Genomic DNA, 13,916 nt, shown 5'->3' on the forward strand with positions numbered 1-13,916 from the left:
GTATGTAGTTCTCATCCTCAAGGTCACCTCATGGTCAAGGATAACTCTAGTTCTAGCCATCATGTCTACATTCTAGATTGGCTTCAGAAAGAAGCTGGACACCACAAAAGCACACCCCCTAACTTTTAGGGAGACTTCCACTTATACGTCATAAGCCTGAACTTAGACATATGGCCAAACATAGCTTTAAGGGAGACTGGTAGCATTCTTTGTTCTGGGTGCATTATCACTTCAAATGAAATCAAGATTCTGTCACTGAGGAAGAAGGCGAGAAGACATGCTGGAGGAGGTAACTGGCAATCTTGGCAACATCTAGTAACTTATCACAGGATCTAGGATCCCTACTATTAAAAAGTTATCCCTTTTGTATTAAGTTGCTGTCTCTCAAATTCTCTGTTAAATTTAAATATATTACTCCGAAAGTGATCAAACATTAACGAATTAAGGCCCATTCTCATATGATCACAAACCAATCGATGAGGTGAACTTTTTCTCTGAAGAATGAGAGCATAAATAAAGAGAACTAAAAACCCTACTTGAAAAATAAATAAAGGATAGGTTAAAGGAAAGCATCTAGAGGACTCTGTAAAGTCAAGACACTACAGGTCAAAAGACTGAGGGTGGGGAGAGAGCCAAAACCAATTTTGCTTACATCACAATTTTGCTGCAAACAGACCCTACACTTATGGGTTGATATAATGGTATGGAATTGCTACAGTCTGCAGATAATACCCAAAGATAGTATATCACAAGGCAAACAATTCCATTTATTATCTTTTGCAAGATTTTTGTTTGTTTTCATTTTTACCAACCAAGAGGGAAAAGTGGTACTAGGAGATGTAGGACTGGTTGGAAAAAGGAAAGAAAAAAATCTTTCTAATAACTATAGCTCTTGCTCTTGAATCAAAATAGAGCACCATTTTGAAGAAAAGTATGAGGACAGGATTTTCTTTTCAAAAATCCTCGTTAGTTTTTGGAGTAAGACCTTTATAAAATGAATATTATTCATCAAAGGGATTTTGATTTGACAGACTTAAATTGACTAGAGAAAGTTCAAGTTCTACATTATGGAGAATCAAAATGTCTCTAGCAGAGCAGAGTAAATTTCACGACACATCATACACAGAGCAGATGTGAGAACAAGTTCTATTTTACTGTCACCCAGGGAAATTTCCCTTTTCTTTCAAGTAGCCAATAATCCATACTTATTTTTCTAAATCTTGATTTTTTTTTGCACCATCAGTGGATCCCATCAGTCATGGCAATGAATATGGCTTTAGAGATAATAAAAGGCTGTAACCAATTTATAGACCAATCCCAAGAGCATAAACTTTTATATTCAGAGAAACTACAATGACAATTTAGGCCACTAGAGAAAAAATAAAGAAAAAAAAATATTAGTTTGAAACTTGTTCACAGTTTTCAGGCCAAAGAACACAAACTGATTCCCTACAACACATTCATTCTGAGCACTCAGTAAATATTAACCAACATTCCCCAGTGTTTTGACCCAGTATTACATTTAGGCATCTTAAGAATGAAGCCCACTTTAAGTACTGAGAGATTGCTTCACAGAAATTTTATTTGTCTTGATATTTAATCAAATTATTTTTATGCTAAACCTTCTTTACCCAGTGTCTACATTTTATTAATCAACTGGTCCTTCACTTTAAGCTTATGAGAAGTTGTACAGAAAACACTGAGAAAAATTTTCTTTCATTTGAGGGTGTTATTATCACGGTCGCAGATATTTTGACTTTCGGGACTTGAGGGAAGGTAAGGGAAAGCTAATCCATGTTTTAGCTTTCCCCAAAGCCTCCAAACTATTGCCCATCCAGTTTCCTTTTAGATGATAACTAAGCAGTCTGCTGGAGCTGAGAAAAAACACCTCAAACTGCAGAAAATTGAAATCTATGTTTTATCAGGCATGCAAGTATTTCCCTCCAGGTGTCTAATTCCACATTCCAAAGCACGTTGTTTTCAAAAATAGAGTAATTCAACATCTCACAATTTGTCTTACACATTTCTGTACATTTCATACCCTATTCCAAAGTGTTCAATTGGAGTGCAGGTTACTCATGAAAGAAGTGCTCTATTTCATTTCATGGAGTGACATGTCCAGGAGACCATATTTTTCAGTTATAAAAGTTTTAGATGGGTTTCATTCTCTGTCATCTTTGAAAAATGAGTAATCCCACCCCAAGGGTCACATTCCTACCCCACACAGAAGTGGCCCTTGTCTCTAATTATCCAACCAGAAGGATAAGATTTCCATACTAAAGAGAAAAAAGATCATCACAGACTTCTTTGTTATACAAAGCTTAACATCAATAGACTGACTGTGCTCTCTACTGGTAAAATCAAGAGCTACAACCAGCATCAAAAATTTACTTTATGAAAGCCTCATGGAACTAGGAATTCAAAAATTGTTTACTGTGCCCAGAAATAGGATATCTTGCCAATTGAGTTCAAAAATTACATGAAAAGATTATTCTTTAGCCTGAGAGTAGAGGCAAGTGTAGTCAGAGCAGCTCCAGGATCAAGGTGAATACAGATTCATATACTAGTACCATTTGATATCATTGTCAATGTGTTATTAGTTGCTTAATGTGTTCTGACCAAACACAATGGTCCAGTGGTTCTCAAACTTTAGTCTGTATCAGAAGCTCCTGGGTTGCCTGTGAAAAATACACAGACTTAGATCTGAGGTACAGAAATTCTGATTCTGCAGCTTTGGGATGAAGTTCTGGAATTTGCATGTTATCAATTCCTCCCTCTCCTGATGATTCCGGTGCAAGCGGCCCAAGGAATACATTTTGAGTAACATTGATAAATTTTGCAAAACACCCTTGTCGGATGTGTTTGAACCACAGGAACTCCATCTGGAATAGGGACTGTGTAAAATAAGGCAAAGACTTGCTGGGTGGCATTCCCAATAAGTTAAGGCATTCTTAGTCACAGGATGAGAGAGGTGGTCGGCACAAGATACAGGTCTTGAAGACCTTGCTGATAAAACAGGTTGCAGTAAAGAAGCGGGCCAAAACCCACCAACACCAAGATGGCGACAAGAGTGAACTCTGGTCTTCCTCACTGCTACACTCCCACCAGTACCGTGACAGTTTAGGAATGTCATGGCAACGTCAGGAAATTACCCCATATGGCCTAAAAGGGGAGGCACGAATAATCCACCTCTTGTTTAGCACATAATCATGAAATAACCATAAAAATGGGCTACCAGCAGCCCTTGAGGCTACTCTGCCTATGGAGTAGCCATTCTTTATTCCTTTACTTTCTTAAACTTGCTTTCACTTTATGAATTTGTTACAGGAAACGGGTCCCGATCCAGACCCCAAGAGAAGATTATTGGATCTTGTGCAAGAAAGAATCCAGGGCGAGTCTGCAGTGCAAAGTGAAAGCAAGTTGATTAAGAAAGTAAAGGAATAAAAGAATGGCTACTCCATGGACAGAGCAGCCCCAAGGGTGGCTGGTTGCCCATTTTTATGGTTATTTCTTGATGATATGTTAAACAAGGGGTGGATTATTCATGCCTCCCCTTATTAGACCATATAGAATAAATTCCTGACGTTGCCACTGCATTTGTAAACTGTCGTGGTGCTGGTGGTAGCGTCGCAGCAAGGACGACCAGAGGTCATTCTCGTCGCCATTTTGGTTTTGGTGGGTTTTGGTCGGCTCCTGTACTGCAACCTGTTTTATCAACAAGGTCTTTATGACCCGTATTTTCTGTTGACCTCCTATCTCATCCTGTGACTTAGAATGCTTTAACCGCCTGGGAATGCAAGCCCAGTAGGTTTCAGCCTCATTTTACCCAGTTCCTATTCAAGATGGAGTTGCTCTGGTTCACACGCCTCTGACAGATTCATCTCAAATTATTTATTGTGCGAGATCCAAGAACTCTCTTGGGGTCTAGATCAGGAACGCCCCCTTCCAGTAACACCCTAATAGTGTGGTCAGAATAATTACAAACTAGTATGTCAGCAACACCATCTTCAGAACTATGATCTCTCTGGTGGGACTGGAGGAAAGCCTTTGGTTTCCTTGCTTTCATAGGTGCCAGCTCTCTGCCTCCACCTGTCTTACTGACTCCTGTTTGGTGTTTAAGCAAAGGAAAGTATTTTTAATTAATAGTGATAATAAAAGCTAACACTTACTGAATGCTTACTATTTGCCCAGTACTAACTGCTTTTCTTATGTTAATTTAATCCTCATAGCAATCTTATGAATGAGGTAGAACTATTATTATTCCTATTTTACAAATACAGAAACAGAGACATTGACCAAGATTATACACCCTGTTAGGTGGCAGAGCCAGGATATGAAGGCAAGCAGGTCTGCTCCAGAACTCACGTACCTAACCATTCTCTATACTAACTATATACATTTCAAAGGGAAAATATGAGCCTTCTTTTCTTTGTGATTATATTTTGACTCTACCCACTAAGGCACAAAATTATTGAGTAGAAAAAAGGTTTTAAAATGTAGTCCTTTATCAGTGGCTTACTTGATCAAGTTCAGTTTCCCTGAATAGTGTGTGATCACAGCAATATCCACTATGTCAGAGGCGTTTAAACCAGAATAACTCCATCTTGAATAGGGGATGGGTAAAATAAGACTGAGGCCTACAGGGCTGCATTCTCAGGAGGTTAGGTAGTCTTTGTCACAAGATGAGATAGGAGGTCGGCAGGACTGGTATCCTGCTGATAAAACAGGATGCAGTGAAGAAGCCAGCCAAAACCCAGCAAAACTAAGATGGCAACAAAAGTGACCTCTCGTCGTCCTCATTGCTCATTATACATTAATTATAATGCATTAGCATGCTAAGAGACATTTCCAGCAGCACCATGACCATTTACAAATGCCATGGCAACGTTCAGAAGTTACTCTATTAGTCTAAAAAGGGGAGGACTCAGTTCAGGAAATTGTTTGCCCTTTCCCTGGACAACTCATGAATAATCCACCCCTTGTTTAGCCTATAATCAAGAAATAATAATAAGTATAGTCAGTCAAGCAGTTCATGCTACTGCTCGGTTTATGGAGTAGCCATTCTTTTGTTTCTTTACTTCTCTAATAAACTTGCTTTCACTTTACTCTGTGGACTCGCCCCAAATTCTTTCTTGTGTAAGCTCCAAAAACCCTCTCTTGGGGTCTCGATCAGGACCCCTTTCTGGTAACAGCTACAATGCTTTTGTAATGCTTTTTGTGTTCCCTACAAATTCATTGCCTCACTTAGATTTGGAAACTGACACATTAAGCAACTTTTCTGAAATCACCAAGGAGTTGATGGCAGCAATGAAAGAGCCCAGGGAATTTCACTTCAAAATATGTCACCCTGGTATGTTGATTATTTTAAATTAAAGGCCCTTGAAGGTCAGTAGATGCTGGAAGAAGTTTTATTCCTTCATCTGAATTAAGACAGGACCTGCAAAAAAGAACACAATTGCCTTCCATTTCTTCCCTGAAATTTCATTATCTATCCCAGAAAAGAAGACTGAGGAATACAGCCACAGCTGGACAGACTTTTTCACAAAATGTCTGTTTCTCAGGCTCATTCAAACTCCCAAGAGTCATTTACAAGTTAATTTCTGTCTCCCAGGTTCATTCATTCTCCCTAATAATTATTTACTACCCCTCAAAAGAATTGCCTATGTTCCCTATCTCCTCCTCCCTTATGAAGAAGGGTATATACACCTCTGGGCCTCATAGGTTATTGGGTAATCACGTTTTGGTGATTTCCCCACCCTCTCGTGCATGTTAAAGAAATTCTACATGCCCTTTTCTCCCATTAATCTGTCTTTTATCAGTTCATTTTCTGTGACCCTTCAGATGGCTTTCCCTCTTCAACCCTACAGCAGTGTAGTAAGACCTCTACTCATCCTCCATGTTGGCCCTCCCCACCCAATCCTTGCATGCTCACCACTCAATCCCTTTACATACTGGCTTGATTTAAGTAGCATAATATCCATAGCCTAGGAATGGCCATATATGAAAGATATAAAAGAACAAGCTGTGTATTAAGCAAACTTGTCCTGGCTTTTGGAAACCATGCTAGTGCCCAAAAGACAAACAATGTAATTGAAGACGTCAGCCTAGACAAAAGAGGTGTTCTCTTTACGGTTGTCATAATAAATCTCTCTCTGAACTTTACTTGGCATTTAGGTATATTAGACCTTCAAGTGCAGACCTTTAATTTCTTCCCTGTCTTTTTAAACCTCACATTAAATATCACTATTTTCTTCTCTATACCTCCCTCATAAAATACTTTTAAAGCAACTTGGACACAATAGTATCCTTCTCCTGCCCTCTACAAACAATTCATGAGCCCAAAGCATGTGCAGTTCTTTCTAGTTGCAACTATGAAAGAAAAAGGTTAGCAGTAGCTAGCTAAAATGTTTGTGAGCAACTGTAAGTTCCAGCCAGGGTTTATCAATGCCCCAGAACAATTTGCAAGAGGGGGCTGCATTTATATACTGAGTCATCATGCCAAATTCCAAGATGTAGAACTTCATCCTTCCATCAATTGCCATGAGTCTTGAGAGTGTGAAATTACCCAAATTCACGAAACAATGGTAATAAAAGGGATTGATTGATAGCTTTATCCCCAGACTGGTTTTTACAAACCACTGGACAAAAACCATGTTGGTAACAGGGTATGCTCTGTGATGGTCCCCACATCTAAAACCATTTTTTTTCTCTCCTCTTGCTGTAGCAAAGCCTCAATTCAAAGCAGTTTTCAAACCACGTGTAAGGTAAATAGATATCCTTATCCTAAGGTAAATATGTGAATTAATGGAATAAGGCACTATTTTATGAACTATTGAATTAGCAAAAATTAAGATTTTCAGTGTTGGTAAATGTATGTGAAGAGAGACACTTTGATATAGCAGTAAGAAGAGTGTAATTAGTGTAGCTATCTTGAGGGCAATTTGGCAATATCAGTCAAAATTAGAACTGCATATACTCTTTGACCAGCTGTTCTTCAATTGGGAATCTAATCTAAATATATATACTTTCAATATATAAAACAATATAATTCAAAGGGTATTCATTGCATTGATTGTCATATGAAAAAAATTGGAAAAAACCTAAACTGCATTGATTATGGTAGAAAAAAAATCTCGGTCTAATGATAGGGCATGGTTAAATAAATTATGTTGTTTCCCTACTCTGGAACACTACAGAAGCTCTGCATGACCTGGTGTTAAAAAAAATGTAAGAGGCATTTTAAAATGAGGAAAAAGCAAGGCAAGGAACAGCTTGTATAATAAAATAATAGCTAACCAGGTGAGACTTCTGGAATGGCAGAGTAAGGATCTCTGTAAATCCACTCCTCTATAAAATCAATGAAAATACTGGCAAAATTATAAAAATCAACTTTTTTTTTTTTTTTTTTTTTTTACAAATCTGGAAATTAACCAAAGGTCTAAAGCAATCTGAGGAGCATTTAGTCAAGAAAAACCACAGCACCTATGTAAGAAAATTTTACATTTTTAACTTGGCCTACTCCCATGTTTCTCTCCCGAGCTCCACAGTTCCCTTGAAAACCAGCCAACTCACAGCCTGAGGAGCTGTAAAAACAAAACAAACAAAAAAATCAAAAACAAAAAAAAGCAACAGCTTTACAGCCACTAGAGGGGGCAGACTGGGTTTGGAGCTCCTCAAAAAACTATCCCACAGCATTGTTACTGTTTGACTTGTCTCATATCTCTCTGGGAAAGCCCCATTTATACAATACTTTCATATGTGACCTGACTCTGAGCTTGCTCGACAAGAAAAGCCCTATCTTTAGTGCATTTATCAAAAGTAATCAGCTGCAATTGTTTAACATCACAACTGCCTGAGGTGATTATACCAGTTTGGGCGAGCCAGGGCCTGTCCAAAAACTTAAAAGAAAGATCTAAGGAATGCAGTGTTTGTAGTGGACTTTAAAGAGCTTGAGACCGGCCTGGCCAACATGGCGAAACCCCGTCTCTACTGAAAACACAAAAATCAGCCAGGTGTGGTGGTGCATGCCTGTAATCCCAGCTACTTGGGAGGCTGAGGCAGGAAAATCGTTTGAACCCAGGAGGCAGAGGTTGCAGTGAGCCAAGATCATGCCACTGCACTCCAGCCTGGCTGACAGAGCAAAATTCCGTCTCCAAAAAAAAAAAGCGTTTGAAAGATGCAAACAGAAATTATGGAGTTGCGAAGTACAGTAATTGCAATGAAAGATTCACTAAAATTGTTCAATAGTAGATTTGAGCTGGCAGAAAAAAAGAATCAGAGAACTCAAACATAGGTTAATTTAGGTAAGTCAGTCTGAGTAATAGAAAGCAAAAAGATTCAGAGACCTGTAGTATACCATCAAGCATACCAATAGACATACAATGTAAGTCCCAGAAGGAGAAGAGGGAGATGTAAACAAATAGAAAGAATATTTGAAGAAATAATAGCCAAAAATTTCCCCAATTTTATGAAAAACTTTGCTCTGCACAGCTAAAAGTGCAACAAACTTCGAGTAGGGTCAACACAAGGATATCTACACCCAGTCACATCATAGTCAAACTGTTGAAAGACAAAGACTCTTAAAGCAGCAAGAGAAAAGCAATTCGTCACATATAAGGGACTCTCAATAAGATCCCAGCACTTTGGGAGGCCGAGACGGGCGGATCACGAGGTCAGGAGATCGAGACCATCCTGGCTAACACGGTGAAACCCCGTCTCTACTAAAAAGAAGTACAAAAACACTAGCCGGGCGAGGTGGCGGGCGCCTGTAGTCCCAGCTACTCGGGAGGCTGAGGCGGGAGAATGGCGTAAACCCGGGAGGCGGAGCTTGCAGTGAGCGGAGATCCGGCCACTGCACTCCAGCCTGGGCGACAGAGCGAGACTCCCTCTCAAAAAAAAAAAAAAAAAAAAAAAAAGATTAACAGTGGACTTCTCATCAAAAAGGACAGAATGCCTTCTTGCTTTCATGGAGGACAGAATGCATTGGGATGGCACCCTCAAAGTGCTGAAAGGAAAAAATTGTCAACTAAAAATTCTGTATTTGGCAAAACTATCCTTCAAAACTGAAAGAGAATTAACACATTTCCAGATGAACAAAAACTGAAAGAATTTTTCACTAGCAGATCTGACCTACAAGAAATACTAAAAGAAGTCCTTCAGTCTAAAATGAAAGAACTATACAGTAATTCAAATCCACACAAATAAATAAATAGTACCAGTAAAGGTATCTATGTAGGTAAACATAAAAGATAATGTAAACATATTTTTGTAACTTTTGTCTTCTCCTACCTTATTTAAAATATAATTGCATAAAGAAATAATTATAAAATTGTGTTGATAGACTAATAATGTAAAATATATAATTTCTATGACAATAACAGCACCAAAACAACAGAGCGGGAATGGAGCTATATTGGAAAATGATTCCGTATACTATTAAAATTACATTTCTATTAATCTCAACTAGATTGCTAGATTGGTTTGTTGTTGTTGTTTTTGAGACAGAGTTCTGCTCTGTCGCCAGGCTGGAGTGCAGTGGCGCGATCTCAGCTCACTGTAACCTCCACCTCCCGGGTTCAAGCGATTCTCTCTGCCTCAGCTTCCCGAATAGCTGGGATTACAGGCACCCACCACCACGCCCAGCTAATTTTTGTATTTTTAGTAGAGATGGGGTTTTACCATGCTGGCCAGGCTGGTCTTGAACTCCTGACCTCAGGTGATCTGCCTGCCTCGGCCTCCCAAAGTGCTGGGATTACAGGCGTGAGCCACTGCCCAGCCTAGATTGTTTTAAAATAATAATTGTAATCCCCACAGCAACCACTAAGAAAATAACACTAAGGATATGTGATAAAAGAAATGACAAATTAATTAAAATAGGGCATTAGAAAATGCCTATATGTCACAAAGTAAGGAAATAATGGAAAAACAGAGGTACAAAAGTGATATGACATACAGAAAACAAATAGCAAAATGGCAGATGCTAGTCCTTTCTTTAAAATCAGTAATTACATTACATTTAAATGGAGTAAACTTTCCAGTAAAATATAGAGATTGACAGAATGGATAAAACAAACACAATTCAACTATATACTGTCTATGAAAAAACTACTTTAAATTTCATATGGAACCAAAAAAGAACCTGTATAGCCAAGACAATCGTAAGCAAAAAGAACAAATCTGGAGGCATCACACCACCTGACTTCAAACTATACTACTAGGCTACAGTAACCAAAACAGCATAGTGCTGGTATAAAAACCAACACACAGACCAATGGAACAGAATAGAGATCTCAGAAATAAGACCAAGATGAATTAAAGACTTAAATGTAAAACTCATAATTATAAAAACCCTAGGAGAAAATCTAGGCAATACCATTGAGGACATAGGCACAGGCAAAGATTTATTGATGAAAATGCAAAAAGCAATTGCAACCAAAGCAAAAATTGAAAAATGGGATCTAATTAAACTAAAGAGCTTCCACACAGCAAAAGAAACTATCATCAGAGTGAACTGACAACCTACAGAATGGGAGAAAATTTTTGCGATCTATTCATCTGACAAAGGTCTAATATCCAGCCAGAATCTACAAGGAATTTAAACAAATTTACAAGAAAAAAACAAACCCATTAAAAAGTGGGCAAAGGATATGAACAGACACTTCTCAAAAGAAGACATACATGGGGTCAACAAACACATAAAAAAAAAAAAGCTCAACATCACCGATCATTAGAGAAATGCAAATCAAAACCAATCAAAACCACAATGAGATACCATCTCACATCCATCACAATGGCGATTATTAAAAAGTAAAAACAAAACAAACAAAAAAACAGAGGCTGGTGAAGCTGCAGAGAAAAAGGAATGCTTTTACACTGTTGGTGGGAGTATGAATTAGTTCACCCATTGTGGAAGACAGTGTGATTTCTCAAAGACCTATAGAAAGAAATACCATTTGACCCAGCAATGTCATTACTGGGTATATACCCAAAGGAATATAAATCATTCTATTATAAAGATACATGCATGCATATGTTCACTGCAGCACTATTCACAATAGCAAAGATATGGAATCAACCTAAATGCCCGTCAATGATAGACTAGATAAAGAAAATGTGGTACATATACACCATGGAATACTATGCAGTCATAAAAAATAACAAGATTGGTCAGGCACAGTGGCTCATGCCTGTAATCCCAGCACTTTGGGAGGCTGAGGCAGACAGATCATGAGGTCAGGAGATGGAGACTATCCTGGCCAACATGGTGAAACCCGGTCCCTACTAAAAATACAAAAATTAGCCAGGTGTGGTGGCATGCACCTGTAGTCCCAGCTACTTGGGAGGCTGAGGCAGAAGAATCGTTTGAACCTTGGAGGCAGAAGTTGCAGGAAGTCGAGATTGCGCCACTGCACTCCAGTCCGGCAACAGAGTGAGACTTCGTCTCAAAATACTAATACTAATACTAATACTAATACTAATACTAATACTAATACTAATAATAAGATAATGTCCTTTGCAGGGACATGGATGGAGCTGGAAGCCATTATTCTCAACAAACTAATGCGAGAACAGAAAAAAAAACACTGCATGTTCTCACTTACAAGTGAGAGCTAAACAATGAGAACACATTGACACATTGGGGGAAACAACACACTGGGGCTTGTCAGGGGGTTAGGGGAGGGAGAGAGAACATCAGGAAGAATAGTTAATGGATGCTGGGCTTAATACCTAGGTGATGGGATGATCTGTGCAGCAAAATCACCTGTTTGCCTATGTAACAAATCTGCACATCCTGCACAGGTACCTCAGAACTTAAAATAAATTTGAGGGGAAAAAAAGAAAGCATTTTATTGTCAATTATGAAATCATCCAATATATCAAATATAAATTATATTTTTCAGATGAATGTCAAACAGAACGTGTAACATGTATAATGTAAAAAGGGTACATGAGGAAAAATGAATAAGTAACCACTTTTAATAAATATACTGATTTAAAAAATAGTGTAGGACTAATTACCCTAGGAAACAGAAAAACAATAGAAATCAACAAAATTCAAGCTGACTTTCTGAAAGGATCAACAAAATTAATAAACCTTTAGCTAGACTGACCAAGAAACAAAGATTCAAATTGCTAAAATTATAAATGAAAGAGTAGGCATCACTATCAACTTTAGAGAAATAAAAACATTATAAAGGAATACTATGGACAATTGCATGGAATCGAATTAGATAATCTACATGAAATGAACAAATTACTAGAATAACACACAAACTACCAAAACTAATTCAGAAAGAAATAGAAAATCTGTGTAGCTTTATGACAAGTGATTGAATTGGGAATCAATAAACTTTCCACAAAGAAAAACACAGGCTCAGATGGCTTCACTGGTTAATGCTATTAAAAGTTTAAAGAAGAATTAATAGAAATCCTTCATAAACTCTTCCGAAATTGGAATGGGAGAAAACACTTCACAACTCATTCTATGAGGCAAATATTACCCTGATGCCAAATTAAAACAAAGACATAACGAGAAAGCTACAGACCAATATCCCTTATAAATATATGCACAAAAACCCTCAACAAAATATCAGCAAGCCAAACCCAGCAATGTAAAGAAAAATTTATACATCATAACCAGTTGGGATTTATTCTGGGAATGCAAGGTTAGGTCAACATATGAAAATCAATCAACATATTATACCTAAAATGATCAATTAAAATATTTTAAAAGACAAAATCCGCATCGTCATTTCAGTAGACACAGAAAAAGCTTTTGACAACGTACAATACCTTTTTATGATAAAAATATTCAACGAACTAGGAATAAAAGGGAACTTCCTAAACCTGATAAAAGGTATTTACCAAAAAAACCCACAGCTAAAATCAGACTTAAATGTAAAAGACTGAAAACTTTCCCCTAAAATCAAAAGCAAAACAAGAATATCTGCGCTCACCATTTTTATTGAACATTGTACTGGAGGTTCTATCGGGAGAATTAAGGCAGAAAAACAAACATAAATCATCCAGACTGAAAAGGTAGAAGTACAATAACTCTATCTGCATATGACATAATCTTGTATATTGAAAGTCCTAAGGAATCCACAAAACAAAACAAAAACTATTAGAAGTACACCAAGGCCACAGGATATATGATCAGTGCATGAAAAAGATTATGTTAGAGTCTCATCTCACACCATACAGGAAAATTTATTCTCAATTTTTCATAGACTTAAATGTAAGAGCTAAAAACAGTAAGATGTTTAGAAGAAAACATAGGATAAAATCTACAAGACCTTAGGTTAGGTAAAGGTTTCTTAGATATGACACGAAAAGCACAGTCCATCAAAGAAAAAAATTGATAAATTGAGCCTTAGGAAAATTCAAAACTTTTGCACTTCGAAATGACACTATTAAGAGAACAAAAAGACAAGCAACAGACTGGAAGAAAATATTTGCAAAATACGTATACAATAAAGAATTTCTATTTAGAATACAGAAAGAACTCTTGCAAGTTATTAAGCAGACAACCCAATTTTAAAATGTACAAAAGCTATGAGCATACTTTTCATCAAAGATGATCTACAAGTGGTTAATAAGCACATGACAAGATGCCCAACATCAGTCATTAGGAAAATGCAAATTAAAACCACTATTAATACCATTTTGCACCCGGCAGAATGAGAATGAAAAGTAAAACAAACAACAACAAATGAACAAATGTTAGTGAGATTGTGCAAGAATGCAAACTCTCATGAAATGCTGATAGGACCGTAAAATGGTACAGCCACTTTGAAAGCAGTTTGACAGTTCCTCAAAATGTTAAACATATAACTTCCATACAACCTGGCAATTTCATTCCTAGATATCTATCCAAGAAAAATTAACACATATGACTACACAAAGACTTGCATGGA

Source organism: Macaca mulatta, chromosome X (genome assembly GCF_049350105.2).
Source record: "Macaca mulatta isolate MMU2019108-1 chromosome X, T2T-MMU8v2.0, whole genome shotgun sequence".
Lineage (NCBI taxonomy): Eukaryota > Metazoa > Chordata > Mammalia > Primates > Cercopithecidae > Macaca > Macaca mulatta.